The 16,720-nt window shown below is 40.2% G+C and overlaps 2 protein-coding genes across 14 annotated transcripts in view; one reads left to right on the plus strand and one right to left on the minus strand.

Moving 5' to 3' along the window:
- The window catches only part of LOC113656997 (butyrophilin subfamily 2 member A2-like), a 251,138-nt gene that overhangs the window by 204,863 nt on the left and 29,555 nt on the right, over nt 1–16,720 (minus strand). The gene's annotated exons all lie outside the window — the stretch shown is intronic.
- Nucleotides 1–16,720, plus strand: part of LOC113661210 (butyrophilin subfamily 1 member A1-like) — a 322,944-nt gene that overhangs the window by 95,476 nt on the left and 210,748 nt on the right. The gene's annotated exons all lie outside the window — the stretch shown is intronic.

A 16,720-nucleotide genomic window follows, 5' to 3' on the forward strand; every position in this document is an offset into this window, starting at 1 on the left:
TACAGTAGCTGGTGAAGGGGTCCTTTTGTTGAAGCATTACTAGTTTGGTCCCAACACAACTAGTGAGGTAGTAAAGTCCAGATAAGTGACCGGCTTACTTCTCTACTACCGGCCTGCTGGAGGGTAAAAGGTTAACGACAGCCATTGTATAAAAATTAAAAAATTAAAAAAAATCAGTCTTAATTAAACAGTTTTTAAAATAAATAAATAAATTCAGTATAAATTTTATGTACAGATTTTAATGAGAGATTTGTATATATTGCCAAATCAATTTAGGTTTTTGTCTTTAAAAAGTAAAACTCAGATTTTTTGTTAGTATTTAAACTTTTTTTTTTGTTACATCGTTGTTCTGTTGTTTTTGAAATAATAACCAAGGTATTAAATCCCTTTTTTCATCCATTATTAAATACTGGAGAGATGAGCAGTGGTGCTGAATTTTTACCTAATTTATTTAAACCTCCTTCATTTAGACTATGACTGAAGTATGGATAGAGTTTCTCAGTGAAAGACTGATCAATGAATGAGTAGATATGAGATCTGGACTTCACATCATAAAAGGAGACCAGACCCTCAAACACCCCCACAACCTCCACCTTCTCTCTCAGTGTTAGGGGGACAGGGAGACCAGCACAAGCGTCCCTGTTTATTGATGTCACATTATTCCTAAATCCATCATAAATTAATAAAAGTTTAAATGACTGTATGAGACCTGCCAAAGACCTTTTAACATTAGAGCTGGAACACAAATAAGAAAATACACCAAACAGAGCCACCTATTTTTTAAATTAAAAATCTCAGTTCATTAATAATTGTATGCTTACTATCAGTGCACTGAACTTTTAAAGGGAAAAAGGCAAAGATTTTTTACAAATTACCATGCTCATCTTTCCTCAACATTTCATTAATGTGGCGCACTTCTGTTTCCACTTTTCAGAACACTAACGGAATATTTGCGGCGCGACCAGAGCGTTTTGGATTAAAAGGCTTACAGATTTCAATTCCTTGGACCTGTGTGGATTTTTGTGGATTATTTGTGTTGGAATATATTACCCCAGTGAAGAAAGAGACGCGTCTAAAGGTAAGGGAAAAATCGGTCTAGCGCCACCTAGGTCAGTTTTGTCCGAAATCTTTTTCTAATTGTATGAAGGCTGTGGATCATATTGTGCTTTGTGTGTGGGCTTAAAAATTATTGAGAGTATAAACTTTACTAGGTAAATAGGTTTTTTCGTGTTTTTGGAGGATTTGATGCTTTAAAAATGAATTGAAGCTTGTTTCTGGGTCATCCCCTAGTGGTCACTTCTACGGCACGGCGACCCGTAATTAATGTGTCCTTGGAAAGCAGAGTTTCTCCTCAGGGAGATTTTATTATGAGGTGCATGTATAAGGGAAAACTGACTGGCTTTACTGACTGACTTTAATTTGAAAAACTGACTTTAATTTGATCAATAAAATGTATAAAGTTCAGCTGCTGATGTCTGTGTAGATAAAAACAAACAAAACTCTGTTTCTGTTTAAAACTTCATCAAACACAAACACAATCAGATTCATATTTTATTTAGAAATAAAAATCTCAGGTTAAAATCTCTTTATCAGCACTAATAAGCAAATGTCTAAAAGGATGGACAGCAGAGGGAGCTTCATTAATATTCATAGTGTAAGTGCTACCTGATTGGTCAGTGACATGTTCTGACGTTTCATGTTGATGCACGTGACCGTTTTATGACGGCTGTGAAAAATCATCTTGAGGAGATCAAACTTTCCAGAGCAAGAAACAGGATTAACCAACCTGAAATATACAGTTTATACATTTTATTTTATTTTTCTGTTTGTAAAGACATATTGCTATGCTAAGAAATTTATAAAGATTGACAGGTTCTTACTGGCACCCGAACATAGTACCAACCAAAACAAAATAGAATTCTGCTAATGTAGTAAGTCAGGGGCACCGTTACACATTGGTATTAGTATTACATTATATTATACATTTATTATATAAGCTTTAATATTGTTACAGAGTTTCATTAAATTAAAGATGAACTTAAATGCCTTTTGAACTACAGTATGATCACTTATGATCATAGTTAAAAAATTACATTCCACAACCATATGTTATATTTTAGCTGTACAGTATATGTACTGTATATTCTGTTTTGCATAAATTACTGGGAACAGGAGATTTAATAACAATCATTTTTTAAGGCCATCGATTGCTAAACTATTTGAACTACACTTTGTGTAAATTACACAGTAAATGTTTAATGGATCTGTAGCTTAGTGCCACAGAATATAATAATTTACTAGGTAACATTTGTGAATATTTCATTAGCAGTTCTAATGTAGTTACGATTGTTTTAGTTGCATTTGGAGTTTTCTTCCAGACCTCATTAGTTATGAATTCACGAAGCATTTAACCTTTATGTGGCAGGCGCGGTGTGGTGTGTTAGGAGGTCCGAGTGAAAGCCGTACAGCTTATCACACAAACCCAAGTTTATCTATTTGTAACCAATTCGACTACACCACCTGGGAGGGTTAAACCCAGGAAATAGAAGTAAACCCCAGTGTTTGTTATCAGATCACACAAGTTCGATTCTCTTAAATTAAGTGTAGGCAAGAAACGTGGGCATCATAATAAACGTTGTACTTTTTAAATACTTGCAATTAAAATAAAAACTCAATATGCTCAATCCTAAAGAGCCCTTACAAACAGCTCAAACCAACAACAACAACAACAAAAAGAAAAGATGTCTTCACTGTTAAAAAGGTGCAGTGACAGACAAATACACAAATAACGACGAACAAATGAAATAAACAACCACTTTACGCAACTTCTAAACAGACAAAACAAAAAATCACAATTAAATACAGGGCTGGGGTTATCCACCGAGGTGATCACCAGGGTTAGTTTTCCAACCGCACACACACACTTCAAGAATGTTGCACAGCACACGTTGGAATAGCGCCACCACCAAAAGGTCTTTCACACGTGGGACCCCCAGCTCCTGAAAGAAATCAAAACCAAAATAAATACATATAAAACAGAAAGAATGAAAAGCAAATAGAAGTCACGATTCAACGCAACCGAAAACTTTATAAAAAGTTTGAGGTAGACAGGACTCAAATGGAGCGGCCACGTCGTTCTTAGGCCGACCCAAAGAAATACCCGATCGTCCACCCCAAAGTAGACCAGAGCAGGTCAGTTAAAACTATCCCAAAAACCAGATGGTAGCAGCAGAAGTCCTGTCCCTTTACACTGTTATTTAAACTGCACATGAAGTTTATTGTTCCTGCAGATTAATGTGAAAAAATGCAACCAGCATGCAAAATTCAGGTTTAATTAAATATTTAAGTCCTATAATAGGCTCCCAATATGACTGTTTCTGTAAAATGTACAAATGTTAATGTATTAATGCTACTAAAAAACACCAGTCAGTGTAATCTCCTCTGGATGATTTAACATAAAACAGTCACATGCAGCAGCAGTGGACACACACACACACACACACACACACACACACACACACACACACACACACACACACACACACACACACACAATGTGTCAACACAGAAGTGAGGAGTATAAATTGCTCACAGCTATTGCAATTTGGCCCTTGACAAATATATGACAAAAAGCGATAACAGGCAAACACAATCCATCTGCAGATGCCAACTAACATTTACATTTAGCAGACACCCTTATCCAGAGGGACTTACATTTTTATCTCATTCATTTTTATATAACTGAGCAATTGAGAGTTAAGGTATGTTCTGGAAGGCACCATGAATGCTGAAAGGTATATAAAGGTTTTAGAACAACATATGCTCCCCTCCAGAGGACATCTATTTCAGGGAAGGCCTTGTGTATTTCAGCAGGACAATGCAAAACCAAATACTGCAGCTATTACAACAGCATTGTCATAAAATCTTGGCTTTGTCATAAAATCTCCAACAGCTACCAAAACTTCAGAAACTCATAACCTCAATGCCCAGACATCTTCAAATTGTTTTGAAAAGGAGATTCTACACCATGGTAATATGCCGCTGTGCCATCTTTTTTGAGACCTTTAGGCAAGGCAAGATTATTTGTATAGCACATTTCATACACAGAGGTCATTCAAAGTGCTTTACATAGAAATTAGAAAACAGTTTATAAAAGAGAAAAAGAAATATATATGAAAAATAAGAAACACGATAAAATCATAACAAAAAAAAAACAATTAAATAAAATAAATGTGATTTTAATAAAAACAGTTTAAAATATGTTAAAAAGAATAAAACAGCAGTAAAAGTGATTTGGATAAAAAGTGCAGTCAGTGTGAAGCAGCACAGTCAGTGTGAAGCAGCACAGTCAGTGTGAAGCAGCACAGTCAGGGTGAAGCAGCACAGTCAGGGTGAAGCAGCACAGTCAGTGTGAAGCAGCACAGTCAGGGTGAAGCAGCACAGTCAGTGTGAAGCAGCACAGTCAGTGTGAAGCAGCACAGTCAGGGTGAAGCAGCACAGTCAGTGTGATGCAGCACAGTCAGTGTGAAGCAGCACAGTCAGTGTGAAGCAGCACAGTCAGTGTGAAGCAGCACAGTCAGTGTGAAGCAGCACAGTCAGTGTGAAGCAGCACAGCGCTCATTCAGTAAATGCAGAGTTAAACAGATGTGTTTTTAATCTTGATTTAAAAGTGTCTACTGTTGAAGCACATCTGATCTCTTCTGGAAGCTGATCCCACCTCTAGGTGGCGTAATAACTAAATGCTGACGCACCTTGTTTTGAGTGAACCCTTGGTATCTCTAACTGACCTGATCCTAATGATCTGAGTAGTCTGCTTGGTTTATATTCAATTAGCATATCTGTAATGTATTTCGGTCCTAAGCCATGAAGTGATTTATAAACCAGTAACGATACTTTAAAATCTATTCTAAATGTAACTGGATGCCAGTGTAAGGACCTGAGGACTGGAGTGATGTGCTCAGATGTTTTGGTTCTGGTCAGAATTCTGGCAACAGCGTTCTGTATGAGCTGCAGCTGTCTAATGGTCTTTTTGGGGATCCCAGTAAGGAGTCCATTACAATAATCCACCCTGCTGGTGATGAAAGCATGAACAAGTTTCTCTAAGTCCTGTCTTGAGACAATACATCTAATTCTGGCTATATTTCTGAGATGGTAGTAAGCTGATTTGCTTATCGCTTTCACATGACTACTGAAACCTCTTAAGGATCTCCGCCTATATGACTTGCCCAACAAAAAGTTGTACAGCTCCCACATACTTTGACACACAGGGGTGAGCCTGGTCTCATTTGAAAGAAGAGATTCTCTAGTTTCAGAAACTTGTTTCAGTTTGATTCTAGGCCTTACTGGCAAAGTTACAGGGGTTAGAATGAAGGTTTTCATGTCCACCTGGGTTGTTTACCTGATAAACTGATTCATCTTATTTTTCTGGAACATGTTAGGGACCAAATAACAACTGAGAGTCATAGCCACATGTCTTGGCTTTCACCAAAAAAAAAATTCAAGTCAAAAGACCCAAAAATGGATTTTATATGAATATTTTTCTACGGCCCTGGTCGTCGGGTGCAGCGTTTTTGTGTACTTGTTTACTATATAACTTTGAAATAAAAGGCTGCAGGCTCAGTCTGAAAGGCCATAAACAAGCAGAGACTCTCTCTCTATCACTCTGGTGTGAAAACAGGCCTGTAACTTGACACCCTGAGCTGTGAGAGGGACAAAAGGTCAGGGATTACGCAAGAATTCTTCTGCGCAGCTTTTTCACGCAGATCCTGGCAGAGGAGAGGGGGGTTGCAGCATATCGTTGGAATCGTCTGCTTATTGGCTAAACAGCTGTATAGGTCCCGGCCCATTTCATTGCTATTGGAAGGAGTAATTGTCAGTCAAAGGCGGGTTCCCAAAAAATGATGTCATGCCACCATTGGCTCCTCAGCCGCCTATCTCTGCCATACAAGCACCGATTGGCACAAATGAGGGCTTATTTGATTCGTTAGGACCTGGGCTATAAATATGATGTAGACTTTGAATTTTTGAATATCCCAATTAGAAGTTAGAGCGGCAAAACGAGATGATGGCGCACTTCTGTTTCCAGTTTTCAGAACACTAACGGAATATTTGCGGCGCTTACAGTTACTTACTTAAAAGGCTTAGGTTTTTTTGTGTTTTTGGAGGATTTGATGCTTTAAAGTTGAATTGAAGCTTGTTTCTGGGTCATCCCCTAGTGGCCACTTTGACTTCCGTGCCGTGCACAGCACGGCGACCCGTTAACACAGATTAATAATTTTTCTTATCCGTCTGTTTTCCTATTTTACTTACTGTAACCACACTTTTACTTCTCTCACTCTCTCTTTAGAGTCTCTGTCCTCCCATTTTCTTTTACTGATCCCTGTTTTACTCTTGCTATTTCGGCACTTACTCCTTCTAAGGTTCTATATAATCCCAAGACTGTTGGGATTATTGACCTTTTTACCATTATCAGAACTCTTCCTGAGCTCTCCTTCTCCTCCTGAGGACCAAAATTAATAGTCTCTAGTTGTCTCCAAGGGATTTTCTCTCCCATGCTATCTTGGGATTCTCCTTCTCTTATCAGATGCCCTATCAGGTCAGTTAATAGGACTTTTCCCCATTTACAGGCCCAGTTGTGCACCAGACTATTCCAGTCATTTCTCCTTTCTCCCTTCGGCTCTTATAGCCCCCTGGTAGGATGGTGGTGCCAAATGCCTGTCTCATCCAATGACTGTAGTTTATCATTGAAGTTAACATATCTATCTTATTGTTTATAGTCCTTCTTTCAGACTGTCCTGTTGCCAGTTATGACAGTTTGTGGAGCCTCTGCTCCATTCTTTCCTGGTCTTTATAAGGAATGAGGGGATTATAACCCTTAAGTTTTTTTTTCCTTCCATTTCTTGCCACTCTCGGCTTAATAATTAATCGGCTGTCGTAGCCAGGGATCCTGTGATGTCTGTTTGGGTGATCAGCCCTAGACATCCTTCAGTCTTTCTAACTGTAAACATCGGCCTAAAGTTTCTCTGCCTTAGCCATCCATTATTATTTAACTTCACACACTTTTCACACGTTTCTACTCTCCTTCCATCCCATGAGCATCCACATTCTTGGCTCTTCAAGCCATAATAATCTTTGCATTTATTACACAAAGCATTTATTGCATTTATTCAAACAAACACATGGAATAACTTCTTCCATCTCTATCAGTATCACTTTAGGATATTTGATCCTACACGTTCCACAAGAAGTTACACAGGATAAGGCACAGCTTCCTATGTCTTTATCATCATCCTCCCAGTGAGCCTTAAATCTCACTGCCGTCTCACTTTTCCCAATCACCTTAGTTGTGTGACTTTTGCAGAACACACAATTCTCTATGAGATATGGGTTCTTATTACCATTGATCCTTTCAGGTGTCTCCATCCTACTCCCCATCTTTCTACACTCTTCTGCCTTCATCAAGACTGATGCTTCCGAGTTATGTGGTCTAATTAGTAAATATACTAATCCTGCCTGAGAATGGATATGAGGAGATCTTTTCAATAACGTTATAAATTCATTTTAATAGTTTTTATGAAAATGACTTTTTTTTGCCTAGACCCACACATTTTGTTTATTAAAGGTGCTTGCAAAGCAACATTCTTACTATCCTGCATACTCTTCTGGACAAAAATTCGGCGCATAACTTGTCCCGCAGCTTTTGTCCTAGACCCATAAATGAGGTGTCAAATTGACCGGCATTGAGGAGAGGTGTGCTATGACTTTTCTAAGCGATCCGAGTACCAGTACTTCCGGTACCGGCTCTCAAAATGTCCTTTTTTCCCATAGACTCCCATTATAAACTTTGAAGGTTTATGACTCGGCAAGCTTTCGAACTATCTACACCAAACTCGGCCGGCTCCTTTAGGGTGATGCGCTGAACAAACGTTTAAATTGGTGTACCAACTGGCCTTTCGGTTGTGTCGCAGCCCCGCCCCCAAAATATGCAAAATCAAAAAACTTTTTACAACATGGACATGTGACATATCAAAACACCCAGAACAACGAGGGGAACTTCCTCACGTGTAATTTGATGAAGTCACGTGACGTCACATGATTTCACGTGAAAATAAAAATTTAGCACAAAATGGACATGTGACATATCAAAACATTCAGCACGATAAGGGGAACATTTTCTTCAGGAAATGTACGTTCTAGTATTCAATTTATCCTGTTAAAATGGTCTGTTGGCTCAGTCTGAACATGTTAAACAGTGACTGTTAAATGAAACAACAATTTTGTTGAATATAAATTCAAAGTTTCTTTTTATTTTTTTCCAAGAAGCTATAAATCCATCCTTTATTTATTTATTTATTTATTTATTTATTTATTTATTTATTTATTTATAAAAAGAGACATAAACCAACAAGAAAGCATGCAACATATGACATCAGGGAAATAAACTGTAATGAGTTGTAAGTCTGAGGATCCATTTGCAGCTTTTAATAGACAATAGCGTAAACAACAGGCAGAGTTCAGGGCCGGCAAACACGACAGTGTAGGTAAGGCAAGAACGTAGTCGGAATACCAGGCAAAAGGTCAGGGCAGGCAGAAAACAGTCGAGAGGCAAAATACAGAAACAGATCAAAACCAATAACAGGAATAACCAGAAAACGCTCAGAATGACAGCCGTAGCAAATCAAGTTCAAGTGTGCCTAAAATAGGCACTGGGTTATTGGCCGCAGGTGGTGGAGCAATAAGTCCCGGCAGGTGGCTTATGGGAAATGTAGTCTGGAACTGTTAATACTCCGGGGACGGTTCCCTCTGCTGGCGATCGGAGGGTGAGACAGGTGCTTCCATCATGACACCACCGTTGGTCTTACGTCCTTTCCAAATTCAGCAATTTGTATCCACATTTCTTTATGGGCTATTTCCTTGCGTTTAGCTGTTACAAAGCCATTTAGCTTCCATGTGTCTAAATGTTGATTGTAAGCATCTACCAGATATTCAGAATCTGACACAATTAAGGTGATCATCCAGCCTCTGTCGGTGCGAAAGGTCAGTGCTTGTGTAACGGGATAAATATTACAGAGGGTTCTTTAAATAAATCCTGCTGTAATGTAATCTCGCACCCTATTGGCCACGCCGGTGGCGCTATTGCGCGCTGAGTTCGAAATATCTGCAGCAGAGTTAGAGAGAACTGCTGTGGGTGAGTCGGTTCTTTTGCAGCTCCGTGCTAAGAGTTATAAAATATTGGTTTAATATTCGAATATTAGACAATGCATGTAAGAGATTGCACACAGTGGGCAATGGTTGATTTTTGGAGTGTTTTCTGTATATGTTTCTTGGAATTTTCATACTTTTATTTCCGTTTGCATGAATGCACTAATGTCCGCCATTTTCCCATGTGCTCTAACTGCGTGAAATGTTTTCTTGAGTAGACGGAGCTGCATCCCGGCTGAAAAGACTCACTATTCTCTCCTTTTTACTGCTCTGTGTGCAGGTAATTGTTTATAGTATTTCCTGTGTTTTGAAAATGTTTATTGAAACTGTTATGCTGTATTAATGTTCTAATTTGATTTATATTCATAATTAATGTTAAATGCACTATACGATCACATTTAAATTTAAGACATAGCAGAATTTTGATTTATTTTTATGTCTTGTTAAATACAACATTGAGTAAATTGTTTGTTATATTGAGAGCAGAGTTAGAGAGAACTGCTGTGGACGGAGCTGCATCCCGGCTGAAAAGACTCACTATTCTCTCCTTTTTACTGCTCTGTGTGCAGAAAATAAACAATAATATCATCCACATTGTGTGTGTGCTGTTGAGGAGTGGGTCAGACTGGGCCAGTTTGGATCAAAGGTCACATTGGTGCCGTGACCCGGATCTCAATCAAGGTGGTCGAAGATCATCCCAACTTTGGACCGGCGGACCGGTCATCATTCTTCACTGCACAGAACCTTCAGCTAAGATGTTATTAGTTGTTGCTGGACTTTAAAAAAAAAAAAAAAAAAAAACAACCAAACTTTTGAATGGGCACTCTAAAGTGGTTTGATATTTTATTGTCCAGGTATCACAGCTGTATGATATAGTATACACATTTTTTTTCTTATTTTCCCATCTCTATACTTTTATTACTTGATTATGGAAAACACAAGGTTACCTGGATCTCGGTATGTGAGCAGTCCGGTTAGTGTTGGTCGAGGGAGAGGTCTATTAGTGACACCAATTCCTTTCCCAGATATTAGCTCTAGCTCTAATATGGGTACTGCTAACAATGGTATGGGGTTAGAAGTGAATGCACTTCTTGAGCCGAACGCTAATGTAAACCCTGTTAATGTGAATTGCAGTTCTGGTAATACACAACCAATTAGTACCTCAACTCCAGTCCTTAGCAGTGACATGATGAGTCAGATGGGTAACATAGTGCAGCAAGTAGGCCTTCAATTGGCAGATAGTATCCTCGCACATTTGAATTTGCACAGTCAATCAGAAGTTGCACCTGAACAGGCAAAGAATAACCACAATAGTAGATACACACCTGAGCAGTGCTCTATGCCATGTACATCACAGATTCAAGTAGTGCGTCAGAGGGACGTTAAAGATCCTCCTACTTTCAGAGGTGACAAATCTGACACTGTTACACTCGATGAGTGGGTGGAGCTCATGAAGAACTTCTTGAAAAAGGGGTTTCTGCCTACTGAAGAACAAGGTGAAGAAATTTTAATCCACTTGAGAGGCAAAGCCAAAGATGTTGTTAAAGTGGGGATGCTGTCTAGCGGATTAGATATCAGAACAACTCCTGATGCAATCTACACCCTACTACGGAAGCATTTCAGTTGTCAACAGTATTCTCCTGTTCCTTTGCAAGATTTCTACACTACCCTTCCAGAACCTCATGAGGATCCCTTTGATTACTGGTTACGCCTGAACCATACTGCTGACATCACAGCTGAGTGTCTGAAACAACAGGGAAAGGTACTAGATAACCAACTGATCGAAGTCACACGCATGTTCATTAGGAATTGTCCAAACTCAGATCTAGCATTGACATTTCGTTCGAAAACCATTGACAAATGGACAGCTCATGAAGTGCAAGAGATCCTGAACGAGTATCATTCAGAGAAAAATCTCAGAACCACTGGACAAGGGAATAGACAGATTGAATGTGAAAATAGAGTCAGTATTAATGAGATGCGTGTAAGTCCCAGTCCAGACCCAGTGAAAGCTGAACAGGATTCACTTCATTCGAAACAGTCAGAAAACATGGCTCTGGAAAAAGTGATCGGTATGTTGGAGAGAGTTCTGATGAATAATAGTAGTAATGCACAGGCGAGCAAGGAATATAGGAAGAGAAACACCATGCCTAGAATTCCAGGCTTGAATGATACACCATGTTTAGTGTGCAAGGACACCTCACATTCTGCTTTTACTCACTGTAAAGACAAAAGGCTCTGTTTCCAGTGTTTTTCACCTGACCATCCCAGATTCCGTTGTCTTGAAGGAAAGGAAGAATGTGTCCTCAATCAACCAGCCGTCAAACTAATTGATCTACGTGTGAGGGAGGATCACGTAGATCTTGGAAGTGAATCTCCCATGTCCAGTTTTGAAGATGAAATGGATTATGAATCTGTATGTCACATGTTCAGTGATGTAACTTCAGACAAAACAGTAATCTTTCAGGGTGTTCAGAAAGTCCCAAAAGCTGATAGCTTGTTTTACACATCTGTTTCAGTTGAAAAGGATCTCACCCTTAAAGCTTTAATTGATAGTGGATCAATGGCGTGTACTATTAGCGAGTTCGCTATAGAAAAGGTGCTGAAAAGTACCCCAGATATGACAAGCCAGTCGGCAGAAGATATTGTCATTGTTGGTTGTGGTGGCCATCGTGTTGCCCCCACTGCAGTCTATGATCTTAAAGCTACAGTGTACGGTTGCTCCATGATAATTCCTACTCTAGTTGTGCCTGGGCAGACTGAAGAAATTATTTTGGGCACAAACGTCATAAAGAGACTTCTGATGCAACTGAGAGAAACTGACGGTTATTGGAGGCTCATGTCTAAGTCTAGTAACAATGAGAGTGATGAGTGCTGTATGTTTCTGTCTCTTTTCTCAAATGCAGAAAGATGGAGAGGTGAATCCATACCAAAAAAAGTCGGTACTGTAAAGTTACAAAGGACTGTGACGTTAGAGCCGCAAACAGAACATCTGGTTTGGGGTAAGCTACCTCAGTCTTCTGTCTTGTCAGTAGGCAGCACTGTTATTGTGGAACCGACTGAATCCAGATCAAGACCAAGACAAATACTGGTCGGGAGGGTTATAACACCGCTGTGGGGAGATGGTTCTATCCCCTTAAAAGTCATCAACCCCACTAATCACCGAGTTGTGTTGAGGAGACATGCAAAAATAGCTGACGTGTCACCTTGTATTGCTGTGCAAGATTTACCACTACCGAAACAGATTCAGTCAAATCTGCAGTGTACTGAGGAACCCTTACCACCTAGATCCAGTGAAGAGATGAGGCATGTCTTGAGTGCTTTGAACCTTGGCGATCTTGACTTGGAATCATGTGAAGTTTCAAATCACTGGAAAGATAAGCTGTTGCAAATTATTGAGAAGTATGACCCAGGTTTCTCAAGAGACAAAATGGACTGTGGAGAGGCTAAAGGCTTTGTCCATCGTATTAACCTCACTGACGACAGACCCTTCCGTTTTCCATACAGGCGTATACCGCCAAGCCAGTATGCTAAACTGAGGACAGCATTAAATGAGATGGAGGAAAAGGGAATCATCCGCAAGTCACATAGTGACTACGCTTCCCCACTCGTCCTAGTTTGGAAAAAGAATGGAGATCTCAGAATCTGCACTGATTTTAGATGGTTAAACGCAAGGACTGTCAGAGACGCCTACCCTTTACCACACCAGTCGGATGTGTTAGCTGCATTAGGAGGCAACGCTTTCTTCTCAACCATGGATCTTACCTCAGGGTATTATAATGTCCCTCTAGAAGAAGAACACAAAAAGTACACGGCATTCTCTTCACCATTTGGACTCCATGAGTATAATAGGCTTCCCCAGGGTCTCTCTAATAGCCCAGCCACATTCATGAGAATGATGATGTCTATCTTTGGAGATGAAAATTTCAGCAGCGTCCTCTGTTACCTTGATGATTTGATGGTGTTTGCCCCCTCTGAGTCAGTAGCCCTCCAACGTCTTGAAATGGTTCTCTTGCGGTTGTCACATCACAACCTAAAGTTGGCTCCAAAGAAATGTTGTTTCTTGAGGCGTTCTGTGAAATTCCTTGGCCACGTTGTATGTGAAGAAGGGATTAAGACTGATCCTAGTAAAGTTGAGGCAATTAACAATATTCAGGCTTCTGATCTGATGGAGCCTGATGGAAAAACACCATGTCAAAAAAAGATCAGATCCTTTCTTGGAATGGTTCTATATTATCAACATTTTATTGAAGGATGTTCAGCAAAAGCAAAGCCTTTATTTAAGTTGACATCAGGTTCAGTGAAACAGACTCCTGTCACGAAAGGACGCAAGCCAAGAAAGAAAGTTAGTTACCTCAAACTTTCGCCAGCTGACTGGACGGTTGATTGTGAAGAAGCGTTGCACACCCTAAAACTAGAATTAACAAAAAATGTAACACTAGCTCACCCAGACTTTGACCGACCTTTTGTTTTGGCTGTCGATGCTTCTTTCGATGGAGTGGGAGCTGTATTGTCACAGGTTCGGGCGGGTGAAGAGATTGCCAGACCCGTAGCCTTCGCAAGTAGAACTCTGTCTCGCTCACAAATGAACTATCCAGCTCACAGATTAGAGTTCTTTGCCTTGAAGTGGGCTATATGTGAGAAGTTTAGCCATTGGCTGAGAGGACGGCACTTTACGGCATGGACCGACAATAATCCTCTAACATATATTCTGACTAAACCCCGACTTGATGCGTGCGAGCAGCGATGGGTGGCAAAACTTGCTTCTTACAATTTTGATCTGAAGTATGTCCCAGGAACGAAAAATGTTGTCGCGGATGCTCTGAGCCGTGAGCCATTTGTCCAGTCTTGTATAGGCCATCGCCTTATCACTGAACCGTACTTATCCCTCCTGAAGGATGTCAGTGGTGTAGTTGACAACACTGTCCGAGATGCTTTCAAGTGCACTAGTAATCAGCAGGTGGTGCAGAAGGATGGCAAAGGTTCTTGTGACTCTACCAGTGTTGGACTCTTGCCTTCAGGTTCTTCTGGGAGTCAGGAAGTTTCTGCAGTGTTGGCAGCACACACTACTGGGGGTTTGAGTGAAGTACTAGGGACAGTGCCAGCCATCTCACAACCTCAACAGTTTAGTCCTCCTTTGCAACACAGCAATATCGTACTTGAACAGGAAAAAGACAGCGCGTTGTGTCGGATTTTGTACTATATTGAAAGATGTCGGAAACCATCTAAGAAAGAACAATCAAAGGAATCCACAGGTGTGCGGAAATTGCTGAGACACCATGATAAACTGGTTGTTTGTAACGGTGTGCTTTATAAGGTGAAAAGAGATCCAAAATTGAACAAGAAACTCTACCTGTTTGTTGTACCTGCTTCATTGAAAACTCAAGTTCTCCACGGAATCCATGATGCAGCAGGACATCAAGGACGTAGTAGAACACTGTCACTTGCGAGACAACGATTCTTCTGGATTGGAATGAAAAAAGATATTGATGATTATGTAAAGAATTGTCATCGATGTGTGGTTGGTAAAACCTCGGAGCCCAATGCTTGTGCCCCATTAGGGAGCATCCGAACTTCAGAACCGCTTGAGCTGGTTTGCATCGACTTTTGGTCAGCAGAAGTCAAAGAAGGAAAGTCGGTAGACGTACTAGTTGTGACAGATCATTTTACAAAAATGGCTCATGCATTTCCATGCCAAAATCAGTCTGCCAAACAGGTTGCAAAAAGACTCTGGAATGACTTCTTTCTGGTCTATGGATTCCCCAAGAGAATTCATTCCGACCAGGGGGCTAATTTTGAGAGCAAGCTTATCAAGGAACTATTGACCATGGCGGGTGTAGACAAATCTCACACAACACCATACCACCCCATGGGTAACGGCATTGCTGAGAGGTTCAATAGGACTCTTGGAAGCATGATCAGGACATTGCCCCCTAAAGTTAAATCAAAATGGCCTCAGATGCTACAGCAACTTACCTTCTGTTACAACTGCACAGAACATGAGACAACAGGTTTTGCGCCATTCTTTCTTATGTTTGGCAGAGTTCCTCGTCTCCCAATTGATGTCCTGTTTCAAAATGTGCTTCTTAATGAAGATGTGGTGGATTACAAAGATTTTGTGTCCAAGCTGAAGAAAGACTTGCGTGAAGCCGCTCACATAGCAGGAATGCACACTCTAAAAGAACAGAAACGACATGGCAGACTTTACAACAGAAAGGTGAAAGGCTGTTCACTGGCTGTTGGAGACAGAGTCTTGGTTGCGAACAGAGGCGAAAAAGGTAGAAGAAAAGTTTCTGACAAATGGGAGTCATCTCCATATGAAGTCATGGCGGTGTATCCTGATATCAATGTTTACAGGATTCGGGAAATCAACTCTGACAAAGTGAGGGTAGTCCATAGAAATCTTTTGTTATCTGTGGACTTCCTGCCAGTTGATGAACATCAGGAATCAGATCAAAATGATGACGTGAATGTTGAAATTGATCTCCAGGAAAACAAAGTTGATCGTGATGACAGAACTGCAAACTGGATATTAAGTAACACTGATGGTTTTGATGAGGGGGATGAATGTACGAACTGTACAGATTTACCTGACATGTCAGATTGTGTGTCAGAGAGACTGGACTCGGCAAGCACTGATACTGGGAACCGGCAGGACAGAACTGATGCCAAAGTGACAAGTGATGTGAATGTGACAAGTGATGTTGATCTGCCTGACGTAGGAGGTCAAGACTCTAACTCAACTCAAGTCAAGGATGAGGAGTCTGTGGTTTGCACACAACCAAGGCAGGTAGAGGCAGCAGTAACTCGAACTAGACTTGGCAGAGTCATTAAGCCTACTAAAAGACTGATTTATGAAATGAACAAACAACACATAGACAGTTCAGACTCTACAGTGAGTTCTTTTGTTTATCTAGTTAAAAACATTTTTACTTAAGGTGTTACATTTGATTTCATGCAAAGTTGAGCACACGGAAACGAATTGATAGAGATTGGAAATCAATTGAGTTATTACATGATGGAATTTTTGAGGTGTAACAGGCATCTCTTTAATCTACTTTCAGGCTGGGGTTAGGCGCCGCCCTTGTCTCTAGGTACTTCTTATTGAAGAATCTTTGCATTGACAGATAATCATACTCGTTGCAGTTTTTATTCACTTCGTTATTAACTGACAACAAGAAGTGGGAGTTCCATACTTTTTTTTTCTTTCTTTCTTTTTTTCTTCTTTTTTTTTCTTTTTCTCTGTCTTCACTGTGTTTTGGTTCTTGTTATGGTATATCCTCATTACGCAGGATTTAAGGGGGGTGTATGTAACGGGATAAATATTACAGAGGGTTCTTTAAATAAATCCTGCTGTAATGTAATCGCGCACCCTATTGGCCACGCCGGTGGCGCTATTGCGCGCTGAGTTCGAAATATCTGCAGCAGAGTTAGAGAGAACTGCTGTGGGTGAGTCGGTTCTTTTGCAGCTCCGTGCTAAGAGTTATAAAATATTGGTTTAATATTCGAATATTAGACA

The sequence above is a fragment of the Tachysurus fulvidraco genome, chromosome 1 (assembly GCF_022655615.1).
Source record: "Tachysurus fulvidraco isolate hzauxx_2018 chromosome 1, HZAU_PFXX_2.0, whole genome shotgun sequence".
Lineage (NCBI taxonomy): Eukaryota > Metazoa > Chordata > Actinopteri > Siluriformes > Bagridae > Tachysurus > Tachysurus fulvidraco.